Genomic DNA, 17,681 nt, shown 5'->3' with positions numbered 1-17,681 from the left:
TTGCGGATAAACTTTATGAATATTAACATCAGGGCAAATATTGTGAAATTTTGCCTTCAGACTATATAAATTTGTGAGCTATAGCCTTGGTCTAAAATATGTGAGCATTAACCTTTTGGAAAAAGGGCATGAATTTTTTACTATACTACCAAAAATGCTCGTGCGTTGCAACGGGTGAAAAAAAAATCTAATGATAATATATGCTTTTCATGCATAACCATGTAAATGACAATGGTTGTATGGATCGTTGTAGCTAAGACAATCAGAGAATTGGAACATCTTCAATGTAATGGCCCAACCTCGACGATGACAACCTTACCGATGCTTTCTTTACTTAAAATAATTTATTCATGCGACAACAGGCATATAATCTAAAGTACTCTTTCAATCTCATTCTTGCACCCAATAATAGGATCAATCAAATCCTACACTGCCTTGCATGGTCAAGTTTACACAAAACGAAAATGGATAGAAATCGGACTTTTTTTGCCGCATTTTTTCGCCCTTTTTACCATACAATCAGAATTTTTTTCACTCTTTTTTTATTTTTAGATGGATGACGGAAACCTTTTGAATAATTTTTTGCTGCGTTTATTTCGCCCTTTTTACCATACGACCGGACTTTTTTCACTCTTTTTTGTTTTAGACGGACGATGTAAACCTTTTGAATGTTTTTTATCATCATAACTTTTGAATGTTTTAAGTAGTAGAGAGTAGAGACAGAGATAGAGGAGAATTGCAGTTGAAGACCTGATGTGAGTCGATCTATAGACCTATAGTAGAGGAACCAGATATGGACTTTTCTGATCTATGGCCCATTTATTATTGGGTTAATTGGATCCATGCCATTATAAATTTTATGGTTTTGAAATATGCCATTACTATTTACCTAATTGTAACCATGCCATTACAATTTCACAAATATTGGATGTATGCCACTAAATACCCTTACACCGTATTTTATAAAAATTTTGGACCAAAATAGCCCTGTCTTCTTTCTTCTCTCTGTCTTCTATTCTAGCCAACTTACCCTGACAAGCTCATGAAGAGCTGCAGCAGGCTGAGGGTTGTCGCCGCTGCCAGCAGAAATGGCAGGGAGCACGCCACCGGGGGCCTTGCTGTTTGGCCGCCGCCGCCACCGCATTGGATTCCTCCATACATGCGAAGAGGGTGGCACAGGGACGACGGTGCTCGCCGGCGGCGAGAATATCCTCTCTCTCTCTCCTCGGCTTCCAAGTTGGCTCAAGCGTGTGTATCCCCTCCTCCTCTGTGCTTGCCAATGCCTCTGAACTGTGCTGCTCGACATCCACCAGCCACATGTGCATCATCAAGATTTTTGACTACGTCCTCCTGCTCGTGGGTCTTTGCTTCCTCCATAACAGCACCATCTTTGCTTCCTTGCCAGTCAGAGCAGCAAGCTGAACTTGGCAGTGGATAAGGAGATCGATGAACAGGAGAGAAGATATGGAGTGAGATGGGAGATGGAAGAAGAAGAAGGGGTAGTTTGGTCCTTAAAAATTAGAAAATGCAGTGAAAATGTATGTAGTGGCATAGCTCCAGTATTTGTGAAATTGTAATGGTATGGTTACAATTAAGTAAATAGTAATGGTACGTTTCAAAGCCATAAAATTTACAGAAAAACTAAAGAACGGTGTACCGTTCTTCAACGGGATAGTCTAGCATGGTACACTTCATCCGCACAGGCCGCCACGTTTGGCAAGAACTCCTATACATACTGACGGAGCGTGGGGCTCCTCACCGGGAGACCGCGCAGGCCCCCCTTTGCCGGTTCGGCCGGGGACTCAGGGAGAGATTCTAAGCTCTCTGTATGTGGAAGGCTCGCGAGACAGGAAACACACAAGACACGGGCGATGTATACAGGTTCGGGCCGCTGAGAAGCGTAATACCCTACTCCTGTGTTTTGGGAGATCTGTGTATAAAGGAGCTACAAAGTATGAGACAGCCTCTCCCTTGTTCTGGGTTTCTAATCTCGAAAAGTCCAGTCCCCCCTCTCAGTGGGCAAGGTCCTCCTTTTATATCTTAAGGGGATACCACATGCACCATTTCTCTCTTTTTTGTGGGGACTTACCCCACCTTTTCATAAACAGACGGAGACTTGTATGGTTGCCGTCCGAATGACCTTCTGATGGGACGGCCCATACCTACCTCCACTTCCGCCGGAAGCAGGCGCGACGTGGGAACATGGCTGTCTGCTGACGACATGACCAGTGTCAGACCGGTCACAAATCGGTCATTCTTGTCCACCACGCGTCAGTTTATCAATCTGCATGTTCGCCCTTCTTCATACAATATCTTGCCTGTAATGGTTAGGATGAAGCCTGGCATATATCTGACCAGGACTAACGTGCCATCTCTAGGAGGTAACACGCTAGCTCCAGCTGGGGACGAGCGCCTAGAAGCCCTCGTCCTGACGGGATGGGGCGAGGCGTGTGTCAGATCGCCTGTCGCCACCTAACCCGCGATCTGACCGGTCTGTGACTGGTCACAGACCGGATAAACGAGTGCACTGCACTGCGTTACATGCGGCGTGACATGCTCAGCCAAACCGCAATAAATGTGGTTAGGTGAGCCCCACTGTGCTCACCTAACCCATACACGCGGAGCAAAAACCCACGAGGGGTTGGGGCGCCTCGGCCCTCGGGGCCGAGGGGGGTGCGGCCCGACCCCCTCGGGGGGACTAAGAGGAGGGCGAACGCATCACCCTCGGGCCCGACGTCCCTCGGGGGTACCAGGCCACGTGTGCGATTGTGTCTGCCTCAAACCTCTAGTCATGATACTCCTGATCCCATGTCACCGACACATACATACGTCTATACGTGGCTAGCTAGACTAGGACTCCTACACTTGCACATCCCTACGTGGATAGGCCAGTAGGGTTGTTGCGCTGTCGTGTCTTCAGCTACGGCCCAACCATACCTATTTTCTTTTTTTTTCTTTTCACTATTCTTTTCCTTTCTTTGAAATTTTATTTTTCTTTTGAATCACGTGAGATCTCTTTCCATAGAATAGAGACCAAATGTATCACTATAACAAACTTGATATCTGAAAAATCCCTATGTATAACCCATATGTATCATGGCACCTCGAGGACTACGGGTGTGTTAACGACCAAATTTGGTAAGTTATGAACCAGGTTTGATATTGGAATCGAAGTGGATTCGGCAAAGAATTGTATTCGAAGAACAGAGTACGCATCGGCTGCGAAGGCGTCGGCTGAGGTCTGCATCGGCTGAGATGGATCGGACAGAAAACAGCCAATAAAGCCGATACAGCCGATTTCATTGAGATGGTTATGAAACCGTTTCTGGAATCGATTAACGTGCTACACAAGGATTGTCACGATGGAGATAGGCTCTCAGATAGGCAATTATATCTATTAATTATGATATTTTAAATAGTTTCTTTAGAGATATGTTTGGGCAAGAGTCTGCCGTAAAGACTTATGTGTATATTAGAGTTTGTTAGAGATAAGAGTTGTGTCCGGCAAGGACCTATCATGTATCTCGGGAATAAATATAACCTGAACCCATATAATTTACAACAACAGTTCAATAACACTCTCAGCGCATCGCCACCCTTTTTTACTTTCGTTTGTTTCGACGAGTTCTTGCTTTCGGATTGAGCTGCATCAATTTCGATTTTCAACAAGAGGTAAAACTTATTATGGCGGCTTGCGTTCTCGGGATTAGTGCTTTCATCATCATGATACTCTAATCTTGTTCATGTAAATCGTCGAGTTATCATATATGCATCATAATCTTTATTAGTTTCGCCATATAACTTACAGTCGGCTAGTATCTATCACTAGGGAGTAGCCGATAGAGTTACATCTCGTTATTAATCTAGATTATACAGCATATCTACCATCTTTCTGAAGTTTTCATCATCTTATTTAGATCTTGTACTTATTCTTATGCTTAATGCTGCATCGGTTGAGTTTGATCTATTAAGTAATATTCATAATTGCAATATATGGCTTGTTTTATGATTTCTAACGAAGATAGCATCGGAGTTTCAGCCGATCTTACCTGATTTAGCTACTTTATTCATTGGGTGCTCGATTGACAAGCTAAATCCGCCCTCTATATTAAGATTTTACTGCATTAGAGTATATTAGGCTTTCTGTTTGATATATTTTGTATGTTTTAATATCTCAATATAGAGTGGTATCGGAGTATTAGCCGATACATGCTAGATCTATCTGATCGGCTATGCTATAAACGTTCATATAATCGTTATCTTAATGTATCTTTGGACTTAGGTGATTTATACTGTCTCGACATGCTGTTCGATCTATCCCAATCACTTAGTCTAAATATACATCGAGAGAAGGATTATATATCGTTAATATCTACAACCAATCAAGTAGATTTAGCTTTACATTGCTTTATTCTTCATTGCCGATCTATTGCCAATATCATCGACTCATAGTTTGAACGATACGTCATCGGCACCAGCCGATCGGCTATCGTTTATGGATTTAACCTCGGTTTTCTTGTCTTTCTTTCTTGTTAATTGCAGGATCAAATCAACTGGCACGCCTTTGAACCCAAGAGCAAGATTTAAGACCTGCACAGAAATTAAGTAGATCTTTCAGACCAGTGTATGTTTTTCGCATCAACAGGGTGATATCTTGAGGATACCGTAGGTGATACTTTGAGGTTACCGAATGATATCTTGAGGGTGCCAAATGTATCATGATACCTCGAGCGTACCTGATGATACCTTAAGATATCAGGTGTATCATGATACCTCGAGAACCATGGATGATACCTTGAGGGTACCAAATGATACGTCAAGAACATCGTAGGTGATACTTTGAAGGTACCGGATGATACCTGTTGATGCGAAAAACACACACTGGCCTAGGAGATCTGCTTAGCTCCAGTGCAGGTCCAAGACTTGATGAGATGCAGGCGTGCCAGTCAGTTTGATCTTGCAACTGACAAGATATGTAAACAGTAGATCAAATAGCCGATCGGCTGACAAGCCGATGGAGCAATCGCAGACGATGCCGATACCAGCCGATAGCGATAGGGTTTTGAGCAATCGGCTATATGTTTAATGTAGATAATGATATAAAGGCGATCGGCTGATGATGATAAATAACAATAATATAATCTAGTGGAAACCAATCGGCTAACAATGATATTATAGGACAAATATGAAACCTTTGTTGTCATCAGCTAAATCCAACTTATATGTATATGCACTCCTTATAAGCCGATGTAACGTCCAGATAACTTATCGGTTAGCACCCCGATAAAACACTAGCATGAACCTATCGGCTTATCAAGACTTATATTATCAACAACAATCTAGCAGGTCGAACCTAACTGATGCAGCACAAGATTGTATATGATAATCTAATACTCGATGAGCCGATAGATCTGTCTAATGTGATGGATATAACAAATCTATTTAGTAAAATATTGTGATTGTAGAGATATATCGGCTAAGATAGAAGATCGGACCTAACCGAGACAGTCCCAACTAAACCGATGCGTCTCTAAACACAATGCAATTAGAGATAGAATTGAGATATCAGGTAGGCAAATATATCAACCAAACCAGAGCGATCCAAGAGATCGAAGCAATGCAGCCTTGAACAACACCAACGTAGCCGATAGATTCACCAGGGCCAGTGGAACGTAGGACTTACCCCTTCGCCGGAGATCGAACTGAACCGATGCAGCCCCGCGTCAGGTGCCAAATTTTGCCGGATGATAAGTAAAAACCTTAGGAAAGAGGGTGGCGATGTGCCGAGAGTAGTTGTATTGATCGAAAGATGTTTTACAATCACCCCGGGTGTACATATTTATACCTACGGGGAGATACTAGTCCTTGTCGGACAAGAAAGAAGTTTTCCTAAAGATAAAAGGAAAACATAAAGTCCTTATTGGACACTAAACACACTTTCCTAAAGATAAAAGGAAACTAACAAACTATTCCTAATTAATAGATAACTTGCCATACCGCATCCTTATTGAACTCGGACTCTTCTGGATAAATTTCCTTTAATTAATCTAGCTCCACCAAGAATACAACTGCTGGCGATTTGACGACTCCCATCGGCCGATTCCAAGACTCTGAAGCCAATACTGAATTTTAGCTGATGATGACTTCGGGCTTACCAAATTTTGGCGTTAACAATACCTCGAGGATACCAGATGATACCTTGAGGTACCATGTGTATCATGATACCTCGAGAACCACGGGTGATACCTTGAGGGCACTAAATGGTACCTCAAGGGTATCGTAGGTGATACTTTAAGAGTATCGAGTGATACCTCGAAGGTATCAGATGATACTTTGTGAGTACCAGATGTATCATAAGTAAAGATGTATCATAAGTATTGGCTCGAGGATACTAGATGATACCTCGAAATAATAAAGGTATCATAGAGACTCGTTATGGTATTGCACTAGTATCGGTTCATCGTTTTACGACAACCGTCTGGTCTATAGTCGTCAAACCTGAGCACATGGCCCAAAACTTAGATATATGGCTTGTGTTTCATTATCGCATCATATCAAAGACGTGTATTTACAGAAAAATTGAGAGAGAAAAATAAGAGAAGAGGAACTAGTCCAAATAAATGATCCAAACCTACGTCCTCGTGACTCGTGAGCAGACCAAGTACATAGGTCCAACCAGCCTTACGTACCATCACGGCTAGTAAAGACATGTATACAAGGATGGTTGCACTAGGTGGCTGTATGGTCCAGGGTGACAGGCGTGAGGAATCTGAGTCGAGCATCATGATGTGTCAGGCGGGGGAATTCGAGTCATGGGGAGGAGTACGCGCCCGTGAATAGGGGTGAACGGATTCGGACGGATAGTAGTCATATCATATCATATACCATACTTTTTAATTGGATTTGGAGGCGGTGCGGATAATGTGCGAATGCGGATGCAGAGCGGATTATTTCGGATGTCGGAAATGGTGCAGAGTCGGTGCGGAGTCGGCTCGGAAACGGATGAAAATAATCGGATGTGATATGTATATACAGTCGATATAACATCATCTGTACAATGAGCAACAATGAGATACCAATATCACAATTCACATCACTCATGAAAGCACCGATCACATCATATTATAATGTCAAGTTGTTAACATTGACTTGTCTTATGTCTAAAAGCATGTAATCGACACATACATTATTGAAATCACGATATATCGCATTCACATAACACGTAAGACATAGAAGTTTCACAAATGTTAGAAAAAACAGTATCACGTAAGACATAGAAGTTCCACACGTAAGTCAGGGCATCAAGGCGTGGGAGGACTGGAAGAAGAGAAGTCTCGATGAAAAAATTGGTTGACGCGACGCCAATGGAGTCACGAACTGAACTGGATAGATTGATGGATAAGGTGGACCTGTATGGGCTGAATCTTTACACAATGAAAATGCTCATGTCAAATGGGCCAAATTGAGTGGTTATATGGGCTGTGAAATTCGGATTATCCGCCAAAACGTTTATTGGATAATCCGCTTAAAATAGCGGATAATCCGTTTCCGCCGGAAATTATCGATACCATATTCGTATCCGCATCCGCATGCAACTATCCGCATACTGCCGGATATCTAAAAACCCTTACCATATCCTCACTTCGGACGGATTCGGAGCGGATCAGATCGGATAATATCCGCTCCGTTTTCACCCCTACCCGTGAACTTAAAAATATCCCGTTAGAACGGTATCCCGTACCTAAAATTTATAATAATGGTATGGGTCGAATCGAATTAACCTTTTATTATTCTTTATTATTTTGGTCGGTGGAGCGGCCCTTTTTATTTCTGTGGGAGGAGGGTCCAGGAGATGAGAGGGGCGGTCTTCCAGTGCCGCACGATCCGTCGAGATCGCGTCGGGGTGGGGGTGGGGGCGGCGCGGGGCGGGGGGATTACGGGGGAGAAGCCGCCGGTGCCGGTGCCGGCGCCGCCCGCGTCAGAGAAAGGGGAAGTGCGGGAGGGAAGCGGGGATCAACGGAGCGCGCCCGTCCTCTTCTCCACTTGCGTGGGCGGCACCTTCGACGGGATGCCCGTGCAGCCGCCGGTTTCGCGTTCCCTCTCCGCTGCGGACGGCGGTTCCCTCCGGCGGCTGCACGAACTTAGCTTCAGGTCGGTCCTCCTCTCCTTTTACGGTCGCCAATCACATTGCCCTTTTCTGCTTTTCTGCTGATGTAGGGTTTGCTCCTTCGGAGTTAGGGTTGCTTCGCTCGTTTAAATTTTTCACATCTAATTCGATATAACTTCTTTATAGCCATATATGTTCAAATTGCTGCTCAAAATTCAGAAGCAAGATAATTGTAGAATTTTAGTTTTGGGCAAGGAGTCGTTGCTCGGGCTTCTTTTGGTTGAGGGTTTCTTTTATTGTATATTGATTCATCAAGAGTAACAAACCAAATTCGAGCTTATGTGTCAATTTCTTAGATGAACTAATGTATTATAAAAACATGAAAAATATAATTGCATCCATATGTTGACCCCCCCCTTCTCAATAGTTGTATCCAAACAATCTGTGGGGGATTTTATCCCCTAAGGGATTAGTTCCCCTCACAAACCAAACAATGCCTCAAGTAGCCCTCCTGCTCCCTTCTGCTTATGTATTCATGCACATGCACACCACTAATCACATTACTTTATACAAATTACAATGCAATGAATACTGACTGCTTAATGAATTGTATGCTCATATGACATCACGTTTGTTTATGGGATCGCTCAATGTTGCACTTTGTTATTCTAGTCGAAATACGTAACCTGTATAAGCTAAAATAAGGATTGCTTTCATGACTCATCAAATGAATTTGAATTAATTGCTACATCTTTTTTCTTCTTCAGCAGCATGAGCTTCTTAGATTGAAAGAGTAAATTGCTCGGCTGAAATCCAAAATCAAAAGCTGCAACAAAGAGATTGACAAAAAGAAGGATGATAGCAAGAAGCAGTTGGAACAGATGAAAAGTTTGCATAATGCTTTGGTTGATGTCACAAGAACTATCAATGAATTGAATGAGCAAGGCCAAAATAAAAATCGAGAAAACCGCACTTAGCTGATGACCAACTCCAGGAATATCACAGAATGTGAGTTCAGTAGACATCTTATATAGTGTGTTAAGTTTATATTTAAGTTCAATTATCTAATGAAAGTAGGACATGATCCCCATAGCCATGTACTTTTCTACAAAAAGGATATGTGCCTGGTAGCCTGGTCTGAGTTTCACTAATATGTGTTCTGTACTGCTGTGGTGTTAGGTATTGGCGTATTGCTATGGCTTAGATACATATTAGCTTAGGTTTATTTCTTGTAAACAAATTGACAAAATAACCCTGACAATGTACCTGCTATCACTTCTGAAGTGCTGCCTGCAATTACCACCAGACAGTCAGACACCAGTTGAGAAGATATACTAATTGGAGCACAATCATGCGTTACTGACTCACTGGGAAGCAAATATTTGCGTGTTCAGAAATTCAACTGTTACGGGGAAAAATATTTTTTTCTTGTTGGAGATGCAACATTTCACCTCTACTACTATGCTATTGAAACTTATGCAGCATTGTCCATTTTTATTAAGATCATATAACAAACATGTTAGTTTGAACAAAATGCAAGGCTGCCTGTCATAAACAAGAAATGGAACAAAACACAAAGCTGGCTGCGATAAACAAGATATGGTATTTCAAAGTTTCTATGTAGAAAAGAAGTTCCATCTACCGCTGTTCTTTTAACAAGCCCAGCTGTTGTCATTTTTCTCGGCTAACTTAATCTAATAACCGATTAATGGACGTGTGATAAGACTCCTGCTGTACTGCATATATCAAATTAAATAACATCAACATTTTAATTTATGACCTAGCCAATCTTCTTTTTTAACTGATGTGGCTACATTAGATCTGGAGCAACCTTGCTGGTCTAGAATCTGTATATATAGTTGGTACAATATTTGAGAACCACAGGTGGATGCTTGGTAGTTGATACTATACCTTACTATATGGTTATGGTTACGATTAAGAACAAACCTTTCATTTTACCATGCTCAGCCAAAAAAAATGTTTTTTTAGTAACACTTGAATTAGTTATGGACAGTTATGACATAAATGGGTAAATACACTTTTGGTCCTCAGGTGGTTTTATTTTTTGTATACCTATTGATTGCATCCCTGAAGAGTACACCATTAACTTTCTATTGCAGTAAGGAAGATGCGGCAATGAGTACAACAAAGCTGAGACTTGAGAGATGGGATGGAAGGTTTTTTACAAAGAGCTTGCTGCTGACGTTTAAGCAAAAAATAATTTAGAGAATATGCAGCAGTTGTGTAGCTGTGAGAATGAGATTGTCACAAGTGCGTGAATCGTGTGCAAAGCTTAATAAGATTCTTCATTCAATCCCCAACCAGGAAGATGAGCTTCCTCGCTTATGTGAGGAAAATAACAAAGGAGCACCAGCCCTCAGGGTTAGTCTATGCTAAATCCTTAGATCTTGATAGGATGTTTCAAATCCTTAAGCACAGTAATTTGCGCTCGATTATCAACATTATTTTTTCTCCTATTATGCTCATTACAAATTTTGTGCAGAGTTAAATACCAAAATGCTGAGGCAGAGGTTGGACGAGATATGTAAGGAATTGTGAAAGCTTAATGCTGACAAGCATGAAAGTGAGTGGGATGCTTGATTTTCAGGAACAGCTAGGAGTCTAAGGCGGCTATTCCCTGGAGTCCATGGCGTGACAGAACTTTGTATGCCTTAACAGAGAAATACAACCTCGCTGCCACTGTTGCTATGTGGAATTCGTGGACGTAGTAATGGTAGAAGATAAGAGCAGAGCAAAAGAACACATTAAGGTACCTCCTTCATGACTTTAACTTAGCTAATTCTCCAACACTTTCTTATATCTGAGGAGAGCTCATTATATTATCTGCTGCTGTGAGCCTGTGAATGGCAATACTTACTTTTTTTAATGGAGAACCTCTTTAATTAAATAAATGTCTAGCCCCACATGCAACTCCTCACATGAACTGTAAACTGTTGAAAAAAATGTTTGAACTGATTCTATACAAATGAATGTGGGGTCACATGGAAGGAGAGTTTGTGAATAAGAGCATTCATAGATTAATGTAATTTGTTGGGATTGTGTTAATTCACATCCATTCAAATTAGCCCCATGCAAATATTAAGATAGCCTGACTATATATGTGATCATGACAGCTGCAGGAATCATGTGTTGGATACATTTACTCCCTCCAATCACAAGTATGTCCTGTTGGCTGTAGGGCATCGACACAGTCCCAAGACTGCAACTTGACTGATAATTTCTATTTTAATATATTTCCAAGTGCAGCTACAGGTTCTTGTGCCGGCAGTCTGTTGCTTCCTTATTAGTTGTCCATATGAACTATTCTTGCAACAGGCAATTACTGTCAACCATGGAATAATACTCTGTTTGCTTTGCTTACAGCTTTGGAGAAACCAATTCCGTGTGCAGTTGGAAATACACTTGCCTGTGATGAATTTGATGAAGTGAAAACCTTAAGTTCAGGTGATGAAAGGTACAAGGTTGAGTTTTTTTTTGTTTCTGCATATCTAAAACAACAGTATCTTGTTTGGCTATTTTTTATGCTAATTGTTCTATCATGTGATAATCGAATAGTGAGACAACAGCATAATCCCTTCTGCACCTCTTAACCTACAAAAAGATGTGATGTGAAGACATGTCTGTTTCGTAAACTTTAGAGCAAATATATTATCTTTTTATCTAGCTCATTTTTTTGAGGTGGGCTTTTATCTAGTTCATGGTTTGCCAAAAAATAATCCCCTTAATTGCATTGATCTGACATACTATTGTGCTTCCATATATATTTATTTGTTACAACTAGCATCACAAATCAGCGATACAGGGGCAGTGATAGACGCGTATATACATATGTATATTGGCTATATATATACTCCTATATAAAAGAAGGTAATGGTGGTGATAGCTTAACACCCCACCTACTAGTATTGTAAATTTTACGAGTTACTCATTGAACTTCTAAATGCAAAAGAAACAAGCAAATCTAAATCGATAGCCTCTGTGGCTTCTTGTTCCCATCCTCTTCTCCATAGCATGGGCGGAGCTTTCGATGGGATGCCTGTGCAGTCGCCGGTTTTCGTTTCCTCTAATGCAGATGGTTTGCTCCGGTGGCTGCATGATTTAGCTCTAGGTCGGTCCTTTCCTTTTTCGGCCGCCAATCAAATTGTACACATTAGCCGCCAATCAAATTGTACACATTAATAAATTTTCTTTTATCTATAGCAAAGCATGGGCATTCAATACTTGTGAGCAAAGCACGGGCATTCAATTAGTAATTGTGACAATTTTAGGACTATTAGCCTTGGTTCCGTTTAGACCTAATTAATGAATATTAACCTTAATACCAAAATTTTATGTGTTAGCCTTGGGATTATTATACACAAAACTCGTGAATGTTAACCATAGGGCGAAAAAAATTCGAGATATATCGCCTTTGGCCTATAATTTCATGAGTTATATCCTTATGCCAAAATTTCATGAGTATTAGTCTTATGGAAAAAATGCACGAATATTTTTGTTCTGCCGATATTAGGACTATTAGCCCTAGTCCCATCTGGAACAAATTAATGAAATATTATTCTTAGTAGAGTGGTAGCCTTGCGATCAGTCAAAACAAAACTCGTGAATATTCACTAGATGAACCAAAAAAATTGAGATATATTGCCTTTGTCCTATAATTTAGTGTGTTTTAGCCTTGGCAAAAATTCACGACCAACTTTTTGCAAAAAAAAAGCATGAATCTTGTCTTCAACCCAAATTTCACAAAGATTAGACTATGGCATGATTGGAACAATATTTGTGAATACTAACTTTAGGAGAACATTTCGTGATTTTTTTTAGCCTTCGGCTAGAAGAAATTCATTAGTATGAACCTTATTATTGAAAAAAAAACACATGAATATTTTTAGTTCAGCTGACCTTGGTCCCGTTCAGAACACAATCAACTTAGTACCAAAATTTTACGAGTGTTAGCCTTGGGATCGTCAGACACAACGTGAATATTAACCATAGGACCAAACAAATAGGAGATTTTTGGGCTTTGAAATATAATTTGGTTAGATTTTTTATTATTTATTGAACCTTTTTAAGTTTTAATTTTTAAAATAAATCCTCTCAAAACATATTTCCAAAAATTGGAACCCTTCGTCCACACCACCTCCCCTAGCATGACGAAATAACACTGTCATGCCACCCGTAATTGTTTTGCCACACCAGCCAGGTTGGTGTGGCGAAATAACATTGCCACACTATTCAGACCAGCGTGGCCAAATAACGCTACCACGCCAGCTAGATCGGCATGGCCGAAAGATTCTGTTTTGAAAATAAAAGATTTCGGAGAAGTTTCAAAAAACAAAAGAAGTTCATTTGGTGAAATTCATTAGGATTATACCTATTGGAAAACACATTAATATTTTCTCCATGCCAAAATTTTAAGAACTATCAACCTTTGGCTCGTTTGGAAAAAAATCATGAACCAAATAGTCCTTGGGATCGTTGTGCACAAAACTCGTAATATTAATCATATAGGACAAAAAAATCCGTGGCTTTTAACCTTAGGCTGTAATTTCGTAAGTTACAGTTGTTTGCCAAAATTCATGAGTAAATACCTTTGGCAAGAAAAGGCATGAATAATTTTCATCAGTTCAAAATTTCACGAGAATTAGCCTTGGGATTGTTAGGCACTTAATTGGAGAAGATTAACCTTAGAAATAAAAAGTGGGCTATAATTTCGTGACTTGGCCTTTTGCCAAAATTCATGAGTACCTTTGACAAAAAAAAGCATGAATATCAACCTTAGGAGCAAAAGCTTTGTGATTTTTATCCTTCATGCTATAATTTTAAGAGTTATAGCCGTTGTCCAAATTTCATGAGTAATAACACCTGTGACAATGCATTAATATTTGTCATCAGCATAAAATTTCATGTGTGTTACTATGGGTATCATCGGGCGTAAAATTTGTGAATATTTTTCTCTGGCTCACGTTTCACGACAATTAGCCTTGGCCTTGTTCGCAACAAAATTCGTGAACATTAACCATGTGAACAAGAGAAGTGTGATTTTGTAGTCTTCATGCTATAATTTCGTCGATCAAAATTTTGTAGCCTTGGCATGAGTTTTTTTCGCCCAAAATATCAAGATTTTTAGCTTTGTATCATCAGGCATAAAAAAATCGTGAATATCTTTCTTTGGCTCCAATCTCAAGACAATATTAACCTTGGGCCTGTTCAGAACAAAATTCGTGAAACAAAGTTTCGTGATTTTTAACTTTCAGCCTATAATTTCATGAGCAATAACATTTGGAAAAACACATAAATATTTTTCCCTTGGCCCAAAATATCATAAGACGTCTTGGTATCATAGAGCATAAAATTAATGAATGTTTTTTCTCAGATTATCCCGTTTCGAACAAAATTTTCAAAACTTAACCTCTGGAACAAAATTTGTGATTTTTAGTGTTCGACCTATCAATATAATTTCGTAAGTTATATAGCCTTCTATCAATATTTATTGGGTATTATACTTGTGGAAAAAAACATATTAGGACTATTGACCATCAGACTTGGGATGGTTAGGCAAAAAACTCGTAATTAATAACCATAGGACCAAAAATTCCATAACTTAGCTTCTAGCTATAATTTCGTGAGTTATAGCTATAGCCATCAGCCAAAATTAATGAGCAGCAATCCTTGGTAAAAAAGATTGAATATCCAATGAGCACAAAACTCGTGAATGTTAACCTTAGGAACTAAAGTTTAGTTAACTTTAACCTTCATGCTATAATTTCGTGACTTAAAGCCTTCTGAAAAAGCGTGAATACTAACCTTAGGTAAAGGAGGAACAAATATTTTTCTCCTGCCCAAAATATCGTGAATGTTAGCCTTGGGATCGTTAGGCACAAAATTCATAATATTAATCTCCAGACTAAAACTTTCATGAATATTAACCTCCAGACTAAAACTTTCATGATTTTTTCCATCGCTCTATAGTTTCGAGAGTTGTAGTCTTCCACAAAAATTCATGAGTATTAAAGTTTGGGAGGAAAACACATAAATATTTCTCTTGCCAATTCATGATTTTTGCCGTTGGCTTATACTCTCGTGTGTTAATAATAGCCTTAGGTAGAAACACGCGAGTATTGACCTTTAGAAAAATACGCATGATTTTTTTCTCCAGCCCAAAACTTCACTAGTATTAGTATCGGGATGGTAGCACATCAATTTTGTTACCATTAACATTACAAGAAAATAAATTCATGATTGTTTGCCATCACACTATTTTCATGTTAGCCTCATGAGTGTAATCTTTTTGTAAAAAAACATATGATTTTCCCAAAATTTTACTTTTATTAGCATTGAGATTGTTGCGCATAGAGTTTGTGAATCTTAACATTACATCAAAAATTTTAGAGTAAATTTCACAAAACTACACGTAATTTGCATAATGTATCACAAAACTACAGATTTAGTGTCTTCTTATCACAAAACTACATGTACTTTGTACAATCTATCACAAAACTACAGATTTAAAATTTCACACAACTATAGATTTAGTGTATTTGTTTATCACAGAACTACACATTAAGTGTCTTCATTTATCACAAAACTACAGATTTAGTGTCTCCATTATCACAAAACTACAGGTTTTAACAATGCTAAGACCTATCCGTCCGTTTCACAATGTAAGACTTTCTAGCATTGTCCATATTCATATAGATGCTAATGAATCTAGACATTATTATATATAAAGATTCATTAGCATCTATATGAATGTGTGCAATGCTAGAAAGTCTAACATTGTGAAACGAAGGAAGTATAATTTTGTGAATAATGAAGATACTAAATTTGTAGTTTTGTAATATATTGTGCAAGTACATGTAGTTGTGTGATAAATGAATACACTAAATCTATAGTTTTGTTAAATAAGTTATTAAATCTGTAGTTTTGTGATAGATTGTGCAAAGTATATGTAGTTTTATGAAATTTGATTTTTTTGGCTTTAGGCTATACTTTCGAGGGTTATAATCTTGCGATAAAATCAGAGTGTCTTAACCTTTAAAATAGGCATGAATTTAGGGTTTTGTAAAAAATCATTAAGTTTGGGAATATTGATGTTACGACAAAAAATGTCATGATCTTTTGCCTTCTGGCTATATTTTCGTGAGTTATAGCCTTCAGTTAAAACTTGAGTGTTAACTTTTGAAAAAACAAATGAATTTATTCCACATACCCAAAATTACTCTAGTATTAGCATCAAGATCGTTGTGCATGTTGTTTGATCGTTAGGCTATATTTTTGTGAGTTAGTCTTCAGCTAAAACCTGTGAGTCTTATCATATGAAAAAGAAACACATGATTTTTTTTTCTCGGGCCTAAAATTTCACTAGTATTTACGTCGGATTTTTTCTGCATGCCGTTTGTTGACGCTAATGTTAGTTCAAAAGTTTTTATTACTTTTTTTCCGATAGCCTATAATTGAGTCTTTGGCCAAAACAAGCACAAAGTTTCACAAGTATTACCATTGAGATTGTTGCACATGAGTTTTAACCTTTGTGGAGAAGGCACGATTATTTTTGTCCTGTCCAAAATATCACGAGTGTTAGTCTTTGGATCATTGGGCATGAAATTCGTGAATTTTAACCTTAGGACAAAAAATTTCGTGATTTATCACCTTCATCCTATAATTTCGCAAGCTATTAACTTTAGCCAAAATTCATTAGTATTGATGGACAATTTTCTCCATCCTACAGTTTCATGAGTTTTAGGCTGCGTTCAGCTACTGATTGAGAGAAGATTTCTCTCGTTCTGCTAAACGGTTTAGGGTTGTCATTTTTTAAAATTTAAAATAGTTAATACTCAATTAATCATGTGCTAATGGCTCACATCGTTTTGCGCATCTTCTCAATCCTCTCTTTTCCTTACCTCTTCTCAATCTCCTCTTTACCTTTCCTCTCAAACACAGCTCTGCCTTGGGACCGTTGGGCACAGAATACGCGAAACTTAACCTCAGGACAAAAAAATTCATGATTTGTCTCCTTTAGCGTATAATTTCGCGGGCTATAACCTTCGGCCAAAATTCATGAGAATTAACCTTTTGGAATAAAATGAATGGACACCTCTCTCACTCGTAGAGTTTCATCGGTGCTATCTTTGGGATCGTTGGGCATTACCAAAAATTCATGATTTTTCCCCGTCGTCCTATAATTTAGTGAGTTATAGCCTTTGGCCAAAATTTATGAGTATTAACCTTTTGGATAGGGGATGCACGAATATTTTTCTCCCACCCAAAATATCATGTGTTAGACTTAAGATACTTTTGCACAAGATTAAAAAATATAAACCTTAGGACAAAAGATTTCAAGAATTTTCCTTTGACCTTAATGTCGTGACTTGGCTTCGTCCAAAATTTCGGAGTATTAAGCTTTGAGGGGGTGGGACGAGAAAAGTATTTTCTCCACATCAAAAGTTCATGAGTGTTAAATTCAAAAATATTAACCTTTGGAAAACAAAATTCATGATTTTCCTCTTTGGCTGGTGATTTCGTGAGAGCCTTCCAGCAAAATTCATGAGTATTAACC

The 17,681-nt window shown here is 39.0% G+C and overlaps 1 long non-coding RNA gene across 4 annotated transcripts; it reads left to right on the top strand.

Moving 5' to 3' along the window:
- The first annotated feature begins 7,854 nt into the window (after window positions 1-7,854).
- LOC9270151 (uncharacterized) lies at window positions 7,855-11,791 on the top strand. 4 transcript variants are annotated; one of them, XR_010742802.1, is made up of 7 exons: window positions 7,855-8,151; window positions 8,878-9,115; window positions 10,228-10,489; window positions 10,611-10,638; window positions 10,722-10,877; window positions 11,242-11,380; window positions 11,492-11,791. It is a non-coding gene; the product is annotated as an uncharacterized lncRNA (long non-coding RNA). The 4 variants fall into 4 exon arrangements; XR_010742800.1 differs by having other exon boundaries at window positions 10,716-10,877; XR_010742801.1 differs by having other exon boundaries at window positions 8,875-9,115.
- The last annotated feature ends 5,890 nt before the right edge of the window (window positions 11,792-17,681 follow it).

This window comes from Oryza sativa, chromosome 7 (genome assembly GCF_034140825.1).
Source record: "Oryza sativa Japonica Group chromosome 7, ASM3414082v1".
NCBI lineage: Eukaryota > Viridiplantae > Streptophyta > Magnoliopsida > Poales > Poaceae > Oryza > Oryza sativa.
Note: the sequence above shows the minus strand (reverse complement) of the source record. Positions and strands in the feature narration are given on the sequence as shown.